Here is a 12,753-nt window from a genome sequence, read left to right on the forward strand (position 1 = left end):
AAGAAAACGACACAATATTGTGAGAGTTGGCAAACCTGCATGAGAATATTTCTATGTGTGGTGGACTAATGTTAGTAGGCCTCACAGAAGTAGGAATTTGGATAAGGGGAGAGTTAATCCTTGGTTTATGGTATGCCATAGTGGATATTACACATTCCAGGAGTGGGAGCTCTTTTTAGAAAAAAATATTTCTATCTTAGGGCCGCATATCACCACCATTATTGGAGTGTCTGAGAACCTCACAATCTTTTAATGCATTTAGATTTGAATTTAGATTCTGTGAGGTAGGACCGTGCTATTATCCCCATTTTACAGATGGGAATTTGAGGCATAGAGAGGCTAAGCAACTAGCTCAAAGTCACCCAGGAAGTCTGTGGTGGAACAGGGTCTGTGGTGGAATCAGGTTTCCAGAGTCTTCGACTAGTGCCCTAACCAGTGGCCCACCCTTCTTTTTGTAATTAAATTATATTTTATGAAAGCATAAAAATGAAAGGAAAAAAAGAAAAAAAAGCAACTCCAGACCAAACCAGAGATGAATGTGCCCTTCATTTCAGGAAAGTTCAGAATGCTCTCAGGAAGCCTAGGCAAGACACAAACAATGTGTTGCCTCCAGCACTGGAGCTCCTGCACAGATTGCAAACTGATTGAAATGGAGAGACCAAACTTCTGGAACTCTGCATTGCTGGGATGTGACTGTGGAGCTGTGCACACTGCACACACTGAAGCCCTGTACAACATTGTTGATTAATGTCTTAAAACTGGTTTTCTTTCTGAGTGTTTTCATTACTTTCCCACTTTAACCCTTGAATATTTATAGTTACACAGCGAAGGTGAAAGGAAACCCAGTCTAGTGCTTTCTTGTGGGTTCTGTTAATCCGAACTTCATAGTTATTCAGTACAGTTTTGCTGTGTGAGCTTGCACAGTACGTTGACTGTTTGGCTAATCCTGATTCCTAAATTAATGACACTTCTTTACTTCTTGAGATTGCATTATAGCGTTCGCTCACCAGCCCCTGGAGACATGACTTCTTTTTGACCAGTTCAAGGTCTGACGTGAGCATGCATATGGTACTGTAAAAAATGATAGAATGGGAATATGGCTCTGGGAAGACTTTCAAAGGCTGATTAACAGCTGTTTGCTTGTAAAGAGGATCACACATGTTAGCCGTAAAGGCCTACAAGTACAATTAAACACATGTACTTGAAACACAAATAAAAATGTAGACCTCACGCACACCCTTACCCTGACAAGTCTATGGCTAAAATGAAAGGGATCTGTCTTTTGTTATCCTTTCCTGTGCTGTATGAATGTGCAAAATCAACATATGCAGTGCTCCCCCCGCCATATACTTCTTGGGAAGGGTATCAAACTCCAAACAGAGTATGAGCTGAGAATGATGAAACTTTGGGCAAACGTACTACTCATTTTTGGGTTTTGGTACATCTTGATTTCATTACCTGCCATGGGCTTGCTCTCGCACACTGTCAGATGGCCTATTGCTGTGCATATGTTTTTTCCTGTTGTCACACCATATGGTTTTTAATAGGTTTCCCAGGATATCACTGTAGTACTTCTGTCTATAATGCAGCTTCAAATCCCTGCAAACTTTGTGTCATCTTCTCTGCTATTCAGATAATTTCTACACACAAGATCAGGTGTAAGTATAAGCAGACTGCCAATATGGCAGAGCTGTCACAAAAGAGAACTTCCTGCAGTGGAGATAGCCCCTCAAATGTTCTGCAGGCTAACCATCTAAACCGTATTTGATTGGCGTTAGTGAAGCAAGAATACCACCTTGTTAGCAGGCACAACAGGAACAATGCATGGCTATGCACAAATATGCATAAGCATGCATCCAGCGTGAATCTTAATAGCAAGCTTCCTGGTCATGGATGTTGAAATGTTCAAATCTCTTGAACTTCACTGGATAAGGTTAGGGGAAGATGCCAGAGCTACTGTCATTCAAAGGTGGATTAATAGAAATCCAAACATAATACTATAGCTTTTAGGACCATAGGCGCTCCTTTTTTTTGTCTAATGGATTAAAGGGATTGTGTGATTCATGGATGATAGAGAGAGGATTCTTTTTTGGGGGGAAAAAAATCTCCACCCCTCTTTTGGTGTGTGCAGTAGATTCTCACATGAATGGTTGTGCAGGAGACTTTTGTGACTAGAGTGTGTATGTATATTTAATCTCTCTATGTGATAAATGTATGTATGTGCTTACACTCTTGTGACTTACACGCAGGTGTTTTATGGCATTAAGATTTTTACCAGCATGAATCTGGGCTGTTCATATTACTCACAAGTGGAGAAGCCACAGATGAGTGATGATGGTAGTTCCCAGTCCCTTTGTGCTACACCATTATGTATTCTCTCTGTGCATAATATTTAAATTCAGTTAGTCCTGTTTTCATCTCTCTTTGCTTGTAAAGCAAGGTGTTTGAGTAGCATGAATCCAGCTGTACCAGGTCAGGAGGGAGAAGAAAATTATAGCTAAAACTATGGAAATCACAAAAAAGTATGGTAACAATGATGAAGTAAAATTTCTATAGAGAAAACATCACAGGTTTAAGGTCCTCTATCAGTTAACCAAACAATTCTAGAAGTTGGACTCTCTCTTTTCATTTCTAATGGTATAAAGATCACATATCCAGGCCGCATGATTTATCAGCTGTATTACAGGACTAATTATTGCCCATCCTTTACCTACACATTGTTGTGAGGATGAGACCTTTTTTTCTGTCAAGTTCTTAAAACAATGGTGGCTGTTCGAAACTGCCCAGAGATTTGGAAAATTTAGAAGTAGTCCCATAAGAGATGGATTAGTGGGCGGAGTGCAAACAACAAAAGACTATTGGCTGGCACCTATCTGATCAGGATGACATGACGCAGCCTTGCTCAACCGAATTGCATTTGGCAGTTCTTGTGGTTCAGCTGCTATCTTGCTGAACTCTCAGCTTCTCCACCTGATGTGGCTGGGTTAATTTGTAGCCTGGATCTTCGGGTACATCCCAGATTCCTTTGCACGAGTTGCAACACTACTTCAAAGGAGGTGCTATTGTAGCCTATGCAAATAATTTTCAGGGTTTTTTGAGACTGAAGTAAACCTGGAATTGCTTTAGTAAGTCGCTTGCTGTATTTGTGAGATACATCTCAGTGTAACTGAATCATCCTTCTTATATCATTGCTCTATATTTGTTCAGTCTGTGGAGGTACTGAACTAGGTGGGGAGGAGGCAAGAAGACAACTCTAAGGAGGGAGAGTGGAATGGAGTGGCCAGGATTGCTGTGTGTGAAGAGGGTTTTTTGTGAGAGGTAGGGGATAAGGAGGGGTGACAGGTGGTGGTTGTTCTGCTCAACCATTTAAAGGAAATGATCACACACACACACACACACACACACACACACACACACACACACACACACACACACAGAACTGCTGTTGATGGACTATAGTTACAGCTAGTCTCCTTGGACTGAAAAAGTGTCCTCCAGTGGACACAATTCTATCCAATTATGATGTCTCTGTGCGCATTGGACTACAGTTTTCCACTATAATCCTCAACCTGAATCAGTAAGCACCAGTGGTGGTAGTGTTAAGTGTGTTTATATATATTGCAGTGTGGATTTTGCAACCTGTGTTGTCTTTACATTTGTGGAAATAACGTATTTAGCTCCCAGAGAAATCAATATTTAAAATCAATTTTTAAAACTTCTTTGTATCTGTTTTATGATCTTGGCAGATTACCAGGGTTTAAATTAAAGTTCTGTATTGTAGATGGTAATGTGAGGACTTTTGGAACTTTACCCCTTCTTGCAATAAAGAATCAAAGCCATGAGTCAGAAATCTTCTATCAAGAGCTAAAACTAGATTCATAAAATCACTTACTCCAGTATTATGAGATTTTCCCATGGAAAGCTCATGTGGGAGTTGGGCAGAAACTGATTTTAGAAACACTTTTTTTTTACTCTATATATTCATCCAACAATCAGTAAGCTGAAGTTGGCATCACTTGCCATTGGAAGATGGACACAAGAGCACACTGCTTGAAGCCACTGTAATAACCATATCACACGTTTACAGCAGAGTTTTTAAGGGTCTGTGTTTGCTTTGCTTCTCCAGCAGAACCAAAATGGTGCTACAGAAATTTATATTCTATATTGAAAACACACACTCTGTTTGACCCTGAGGGCACCCTCTTCTTCACCTCCTCAAAAGTTCTGAAGTTCTTCTCTGTCGTGAAGCATCTTCATAACCAAAAATTACCATGGCTATATACCCCTCTGCTCCCCCCCCCCCAATAAAAAAGTATGTTCCTGATTTAACACTGGTTAAGGAGAAACCACCTAACAGCAAACACATTTCTATTCCCTTTTACTCCTGTGTTTCTCTATAACAAAGTGGATCTGTGTTTTTGCATTAGTATGGGTGCAGTGTAATATGTGCTACTATGGAGATTCTTTTCCAGTCGATAATGCTGATCCCAAATGCAAGGTAGTTCACTAGTATCTTGGCTAAAGCTAATATTAAGTTCCAAAGTCAGCTCTCTAATTTCTGAAGAATGGCGAAGCTTTCTTGATTAGGCATAGCTGCTGTTTTGGGTAGGGAATGCACAAACTGATTTTTTTTGTTGTGGTTCTGTTGCTGCTGTTGTCCCCCAATCACAAGGGAGAGTTGGGTCATTTGTGCCCACTGTAAGAGCAGCATCTGACTTGTTTGTATTTAACGTAGAGTACATTTTCACAAAAGACATAAAATATAAAATTGTATAATATAATGCTGAACAGGCTTCCCTCCTTACTTGACACCCAAATCAAATAGAGCTGAAAATTGTATCAATCATGGCCATAGCAAGACCAGAGTTAAAAGATGATTCATTCCAAACATATAGAAAATGTTTATATTGATAGCTAAACATATCCCATTTTTAAACATCTAAATTATTAAATCGATTACGAAATAAAACAGTCTGTGTTGGGAATGTATGGCTATGGGATATGTTAACTCCCAGCACGTAGGGGAAACAGTTGGAATAGGGAAACTGAATAGTTTTGTAAACTTTACGTATGTAGAGTCATTATATATATATATATTTAATTTGCTTATCAATGCATCAAAATAACTTTTAGATTTAATAATATCTCCGGTTAGTGTTAGCGTATGGAAATTGGAAAGCATGGAACAGCATTAGCTATCCATTCTTACCAACATTACTCAGCCTGTAGATTTGCATTTTGGTTGTTTTAAAAGAACAGATAGAAAAATCAATCTTCTATTGCCCCTTCCCCGCACTCTCTGAATGTGAGTTCTCTTGAGCATGCTTAGGCAAGACTAAAACTACACAGTAGGGGAATATCAGAAGCTTTGAAGGTGAAGCTCAGTTTGCATTAGCCCCCTAAATATTAGCTACCAAAGTCAGCCCTAATGTCAGTGGGTTCGACTCCCATTGCCCTCACTTGTCCTATCCATACATTTTGTGTCTGCAAGCCCAGGCCAGCAATCTTGTAAGAAGGGGTGGTTTTGTGAGCTTTTTGGTGCTTCTGCTCTGGCTGGAAAAATACCATGAGAATATCCTTTCCCGTGGCATTTTGGCAATTTCTGCTTCTGGTCCAGGCTGGATATAGGAAAGATACAGAAGTGAACAGTCTCCCCTGTGTCTCCTTTCCTCTCTCCACTTTTGGTCTGTCAGGAATCCCAGCCTTGATACCCTGTTTGTTTCTTTCTTCCACTCCTGTCTTCAAACTGAATTTAGCTGAAATTGAAATCCCAGCCAATACTCATCCTGTTCTTCCCTTCCTTCCTTTCCCCTCAGAAGGTTTTGGTTGAGTTTGGGTTTGGGGTAGAAGTTTGGATGTGTTCTTATTTTATCAGTGCCAATTCATCCATCCCTAACTAAAAGCTTCCTCCAATTTATTTCTTTGAGTTACTTTGCTGCTTTAATTTTTTGGCCCCCAGTTTTCTTTCTTGGATGCTCAAACTCATCAAATTTTGGAGACAGCGTATCAATTCAACGTCTTCTGGTTTTGTCTGAGTGAGCAATTTCATCTGATGCTTGTTTTTTGTGGCTAGCAGGTGGCACATGCACAAGGAGAAGCCATGGGCCTTGATCCCGGGCCCTTTGAAGCCCGTGGGACTTTTGCCGTCAGCCCATAGTGTTCCACAAGCCAAAAGAACAAATGAGTCACTCCCATCCAAACCTGATTTCTGATGGCCTGGGAACTAGGTCCTACCCTGTGTGTGCATTGCAGTATGCAGTGCCTCTGTCAAATATCTCAGGAGTCCAGTTCTGTGTCACTTGCAAACCCCAAACTCCCCTTGTCTTTAAAGAGAGTTTGGGCTTAGCAAGAAAAGTAGGCTTATTCTCGGCTAGAAAGAACAAGACTTCCACTTAGACTGACACCCCTTCTGTAGTCTTGATAAAAAAATGAGTGAAGTTATTGTTTCATTTCATCTTGGATGGCCCGCCACCAGCTCAAACTTAATATAGCCAAAATAGAGATACTTATTTCCTGAACCACGTGTTTCCTCTTAACTCTATTGTTGTTGACAATGCCTTCCTCCTTGTCTATGTGCAACCTTGGTGATATCTTTGGGTCCTCCTTTTCCTCTCACACATACAGGCTTTCACTGGACCTTGCTGGCCTATTCCTTAAACCATAGCAAAATCTCCTTTCTTCCTTTTAATCCCTATGGGAAAAATACTTGTCTATGTCACCATCACCTGTGCATTGCTTACTGTAAACCTCCTCTTTTCTACCCTGCCTGATATTCATATTGCTCCTTTTTAATATATCCAAAAGGGATCAGCAAATATCTTCTTCGCTGTTCAATCCTGCCATAGGACTCCCCTATTTGAATTGCACAACTGGCTCATGTATCAAATTTAAATTTCTCATCCTTGCCTTAAAAGCATTGTACAACTCTGCCCTGGCCTGTGTCATGGATATCATCTATTATGATGTTAAACTTATGATGAATAGGGGAAAAATAATGAATTTAAGGTCAATAGCAATATAAAGTTGAAAAAAAAAAAGCCCTCAGGTGTAATTGTTTTTGATAATGGCAATATACTATAATCTTAGTTACTACTACTAATATTCTACTGCTGTTCCATTGGCCCATCAATATTCGTAGATGTGTACATTATATGCACAATAATGTACACATATATATTGTGCTCATCTCTGAATATTTTAGGTAACACATTTTTCAAAATGACATGTGCAGTTAATTCCTGAATCTGTCTTTCTTTCTATATTCATATGTGACACTGTACTGATGTACTAACTGAACTGAACTAATGTAGGTATCTTAACATTGTCATTTGGGAATTTTACAGTTATGTTATGATTTTATGTATATAATTACTCTTTTGAGGATACAGGATATTACAGAATTAGAGGGGGTTCAGAGACAGGCAAGGAGAATGATTAGGGACCCGGAAAAACTTGTATATGGAGAGATTTGAAAAGTTTCTGATAGCTTACCCAAGACAGGAACATGATAAAAGTATGTAAAATATTGAATCATATAGAGAATGTATATTGGAATCTTCTATTCACCCTATACCCTAATGCAAGAACAAGGAAAAATTCTGTTAAATTTAAAGGTGGCTAATTCAAAATTGATAAAAGGAAATGCTTTTTCACACACTACATAATTAGAACGTGGAACATATTGCTGCAAGATACCATTGAAGTCTAGATTATAATAGAACTGAAAAAGATATTAGAGGTTTATATGGATGTCAAAAATATCCAGAATTAGAATAGCAAATACTAAAACATAAAAAAGTTGTGCAAGGGATATAATCCTCATGCTTCAGAAAATAAGCCGCTCTCTTAACTACTGGGTGATAGGAGGAAATTTTTCTTACGGGCAGTTTATTTCATAACTGTCCACTGCGGGGTTTCTTGCACCTTGCTCGGAAGCATCTGGCACTGGCTATTGTCGGAGGTAAGATACTGGACTAGATAAAACTCTGATCTGATCCAGTCGGGTAATTCCGATGTTCCCATAAAATGTACCTACTTTTTGCTAAATTAATAAAATAACCAGTGAATTCAGCGTGGATGGCTGGGCTGTGCCTGCCATGGGGGAGCTGAGTGCTGTTACGAAGGCAGTTATTTCACTGCAGTGAACAATCATTTTGGATTTACTCCGCAGTAAAATAACAGACTGGGGAGCACGCAAAGCAACATCAACACATAAAAATTAAAACACCTTTAATACACAGAGCTGGTTTTAGACAAATTGAGAGCAGAGAAGCGGAGGTACAATATTCTCTGAAAGCATGGCCTTTTTATTCTGTTTTGGAGACTAATTTACATACAAATAAAATGCCATAACTGTCATGATAAATTGAAGCATTTAGATTTTTCCATGAGGTGCTCTTTCTGAACCTTATTCAATTACAAGAGGTTGGCCTTTTGCCCAGAGCTGGCTTGAAATTCTCTGCTGAAATATGCACAGGAGAGTGAAATGGGCCTGGGACTCTGGAGAGCTGGGTTCTGTTCCTAGCTCTGCTGCTGACCTGCTGTGTGACATTGGGCCAAGTCAATTCTGCTCTCCGGAGATCAGTTAACCCATCTGTAGAATGGAAGTAATACTACTTTGTCCACCTTACACAGTTATGTGTGGCTTAATTGGTTAGTATTTATAAAGCATTTGAAGATCCTCGGTTGGAAGAGAGTGCAAAGCTGAACTACAGGAAAGGGCTAACCTGTCTGCTTTTCAGGCATATCCATCCTAGATGAATTAACAGTACTTGTTAAAAATACTTGTAATTGTTAAAAACAAAATATATACAGGACAGTAAGGCAGATTTGTTAGGAACCCTGAATCAATTAACAGCAGGATACCAAGGGAGGAAAAATAACTTTTGAAGTGGTAAGAGAGTGGCCCATTACAGACAAGTATCAGAGGGGTAGCCGTGTTAGTCTGGATCTGTAAAAGCAACAAAGAATCCTGTGGCACCTTATAGACTAACAGACGTTTTGCAGCATGAGCTTTCGTGGGTGAATACCCACTTCTTCAGAACTTCTTCTTGTTCTGAAGAAGTGGGTATTCACCCACGAAAGCTCATGCTGCAAAACGTCTGTTAGTCTATAAGGTGCCACAGGATTCTCCATTACAGACAGTTGACCAGAAGGTGTGAGTAACAATAGGGAAAAATTAGTATTGGGGAAATTAAGTTTAGGTTTTGTAATGACCCAACCACTCCCAGTCTTTATTCAGGCCTAATCTGATGGTATCCAGTTTGCAAATTATTTCCAGTTCTGCAGCTTCACATTGGAGTCTGTTTTTGAAGTTTTTGTTGTTGAAGAATTGACACTTTTAGGTCTGTTATTGAGTGACCAAAGAGATCGAAGTGTTCTGCTACTGGTTTTTAAATATTATGATTCCTGATGTCAGATTTGTGTCCATTTATTCTTTTGCGTAGAGACTGTCCGGTTTGGCCAATGTATATGGCAGAGAGGCATTGCTGGTACATGATGGCATATATTACATTGGTAGATGTGCAGGTGAACGAGCTCCGGATGGTGTGGCTGATGTGGTTAGGTCCTATGATGGTGTCCCTTGAATAGATATGTGGACAGAGTTGGCACTGGGATTTGTAGCAGGGTTGGTTTTTTTTGTTGTGTAGTGTGTAGTTGCTGGTGAGTATTTGCTTCAGATGGGGGAGGGGGAGCTGTCTGTAGGTGAGGACTGGCCTTCTCCCAAAGTCTGTGAGAGTGAAGGATCGTCCTTCAGGATAGGTTGTGGATCCTTGATGATGTGCTGGAGAGGTTTTAGTTGGGGGCTGTAGGTGACTGCTAGTGGTGTTCTGTTACCTCTCTTACCACTTCAAAAGTTATTTTTCCTCCCTTGGTATCCTGCTGTTAATTGATTTATCTTGTTAGACTGACCTCACACTTGGTAAAGCAACCCCCATCTTTTCATGGATTTATACCTGTTCCTGTATTTTTCACTTCATGCATCCGATGAAGTGGGTTCTAGCCCACGAAAGCTTATGCCCAAATAAATGTGTTAGTCTCTGAGGTGCCACAAGGACTCCTCTTTGTTTTTGCTGATACAGATTAACATGGCTGCCACTTTGAAATTTGTTGACCTAGTCATGCTTTGTTGACCTTCTGACCATAATTGTTGCCAGTTTGGGCTGTTGAATATGGACTGGGTGGAAAGTCAAATCTAAAGTTGAGGGGTCCTCATGGGGAGCACCTTGCTGGAAACAGCCTTTCTTTTGACTAGGGATTTCCAGCCTGGGAGTACTTATTGATCATAACAATAGCAGGAGGAAGAGGGAGAGAAATAGCCTGTTAGGTAGGAAGGCTTCAGTTTCAGACTAGTGGGGCAGAACAAACACCTTTAACAAGATATCTAAGATGTTGTGTTTTTGTTTGTTTGTTTGAATAAAGCCCAGCCTACAGTGTTTGTAGTATCTTTGTGTGGAATAATCTCCCCCCACCCTCTGAGGTGGTAAATGTGAGCATCCCGGTAGAGTAGATGATCATGTTTCATGGTGGGGTGGACTGTCAGAAGACATCAAAATGCATGTATTCTTCTTTGTTTTACAAGAGAATGCCAAACCAGTTCCAAAAGCCCTGCTCTCTTATCCAACACTACAATACAAACCAGTGTGAATGTATGCTATTCCAAAGATAAGATTCATTTTCTAGCTATCAAGGTGTTGTCAGAACTGTGACGGGGAAAAAAAGTTCAAAAAATTATTAATAGTCTGAAAGTCTCCTTTAATAATAGATCACTTCCAAGCCCATGAGATGGTGTACGCTGGAAGTCCACAGGTGTTTTTTTGTGGTCCTAATGATTTTTGAAATAATATTTTGTGCTCTATAGCAGTTTTCAGTAGAGGCTCACAGAGAGCTTTACGGTCATTAATTAATTAAGCCTGGCAATACTTATGTGAGGTAGGTAACTATTAGGCATATATTAAGCTGAGAAATTGAGAGTTTAATGACTTTTGCTGTATTGTTTTGGCAACGTCTGATGTTTTAGCTCTATGTGTGTGTGTTTGTACGACACGTTTGTAAATAGCATAATTTCCACTGTTCCTTGACACAGAGATCCTACTGCATGCTGTTAAATGTCAATATCTTTTGAATTTCTGGGATGTACTGGCTAGCTAAAGTCACAGTGTTCATAGGTCCCATCTACGTGCCTTCTGCTTATCTACCTGTGCCCCAAATACCGTACTAATCATTGGTATGTCACAAAATTCACGCATCTTTCAAATCTGTTATTGTAATATAAAGAGCATACGAATAAAGTCTGGCCTGATGTTTAGTGCCTTTATAATAATCACATAACTAAAGTGTGTATATCAGAGGTACACTCAAGCTAAATCTTACATGGAGAGCCTACTGTCTGCTTTGAATGCTTTTACCTTGACATACAGCTGCTCTGTTCAATAGTGTACAGTCCCATTTATGAGGAACAAATATTTGATAAAGTGCTCTTAAGTCTAGCAGAGAAAGGTATAACACGATCCAGTGGCTGGAAGTAGAAGTTAGACAACTTTAGACCGGAAACGAGGTGTAAATGGTTAACAGTGAGGGTAATTAACCATTCAAACAATTTACTAAAGGTTCTGATGGATCCTCCATCACTGGCAATTTTTAAATCAAGATTGGCTTGCTCTCAGGATTATGTTGGAGAAGCTCTAGGGCCGGTGTTATACAAAAAGTCAGACTAGATGATCACAGTGGTCCCTTCCGTTGGAATCTATAAATCTGTGAATTTACCCACAGTGACATAAACATATTCAGCTTAACAGGAAACAGGTTTTAGATGGAAAGGGGAGCAATCCAGGGCAATGTAACCATGAGTCTGTCAGCTGGACTAAGATGGCTTGTATCTGCAGATCCTGATCTCTAAATTTTTAAATTGAGCTGGTAAAATCTCGAGCTGGTGAAGGTTGCTGGAGTACAGGTTTTCCTCAAAACAGTTATGGCCTGGGTAATGAACAGTGCATACCTCCAGAGTCAGCGCTAATGTTTTTAGTTCATCCTGAAAAAACAATTTCCTTTCTCCCCCCTTGCAGGGGAACCATGAATAACTATTACTGTGGTTTAAAAATAGAAGCACTTGTGGGGACCTCAGATGCTATTGTGATGGATAAGGGGACATATAAGTACCTTCAGGAAAAAAATCAGTGACCAACTTTGAACCCATTTGATCACTTTACATTAATTTATATTTTCAAGGCTACCTCACTCCTACACTCCCCCATGCAAATAGGATAATGAAGGGCCATAGCCTTGTAGAACCCCCAAAACCAATTCTGCACACTACCTTTCTCAAAGGCCTGATCCAAAGCCTGTTGAAGGCAGTTTCCTTGATTTTGGAGGGCTTCAGAACAGGCTTTAAATCTTCCCTTTGGCCTGGTCTACACTGGGGGGCGGTAGGTGGGAGTCGATGTAAGATATGCAACTTCAGCTACGGGAATAGCGTATCTTACTCGACTTACCTCCCACCCTCATGGCACGGGATCGACGGCCACGGCTCCCCCGTCGACTCCGCTTCTGCCACTCGCCCTGGTGGAGTTCTGGAGTCGACAGGAGTGCGTTTGGGGATCAATTTATCGCATCTAGACGAGACACGTTATATCGATCCCTGATAGATCGCTACCTGACGATCCGGCGGGTAGTCTGGACGTACCCCTAGTTGTGGAAAGATTACCACCTCCAGTGATGAGCAGGTAGTTCAATCCCTATGCGCATTTAGCACTT

General features: G+C 40.3%; 1 protein-coding gene across 2 annotated transcripts in view; it reads left to right on the top strand.

Annotated features, from left to right (window-relative positions):
- Nucleotides 1-12,753, top strand: part of TRPS1 (transcriptional repressor GATA binding 1) — a 405,556-nt gene that overhangs the window by 171,003 nt on the left and 221,800 nt on the right. The gene's annotated exons all lie outside the window — the stretch shown is intronic.

The sequence above is a fragment of the Mauremys mutica genome, chromosome 2, assembly GCF_020497125.1.
Source record: "Mauremys mutica isolate MM-2020 ecotype Southern chromosome 2, ASM2049712v1, whole genome shotgun sequence".
In the NCBI taxonomy this organism is placed as follows: domain Eukaryota; kingdom Metazoa; phylum Chordata; order Testudines; family Geoemydidae; genus Mauremys; species Mauremys mutica.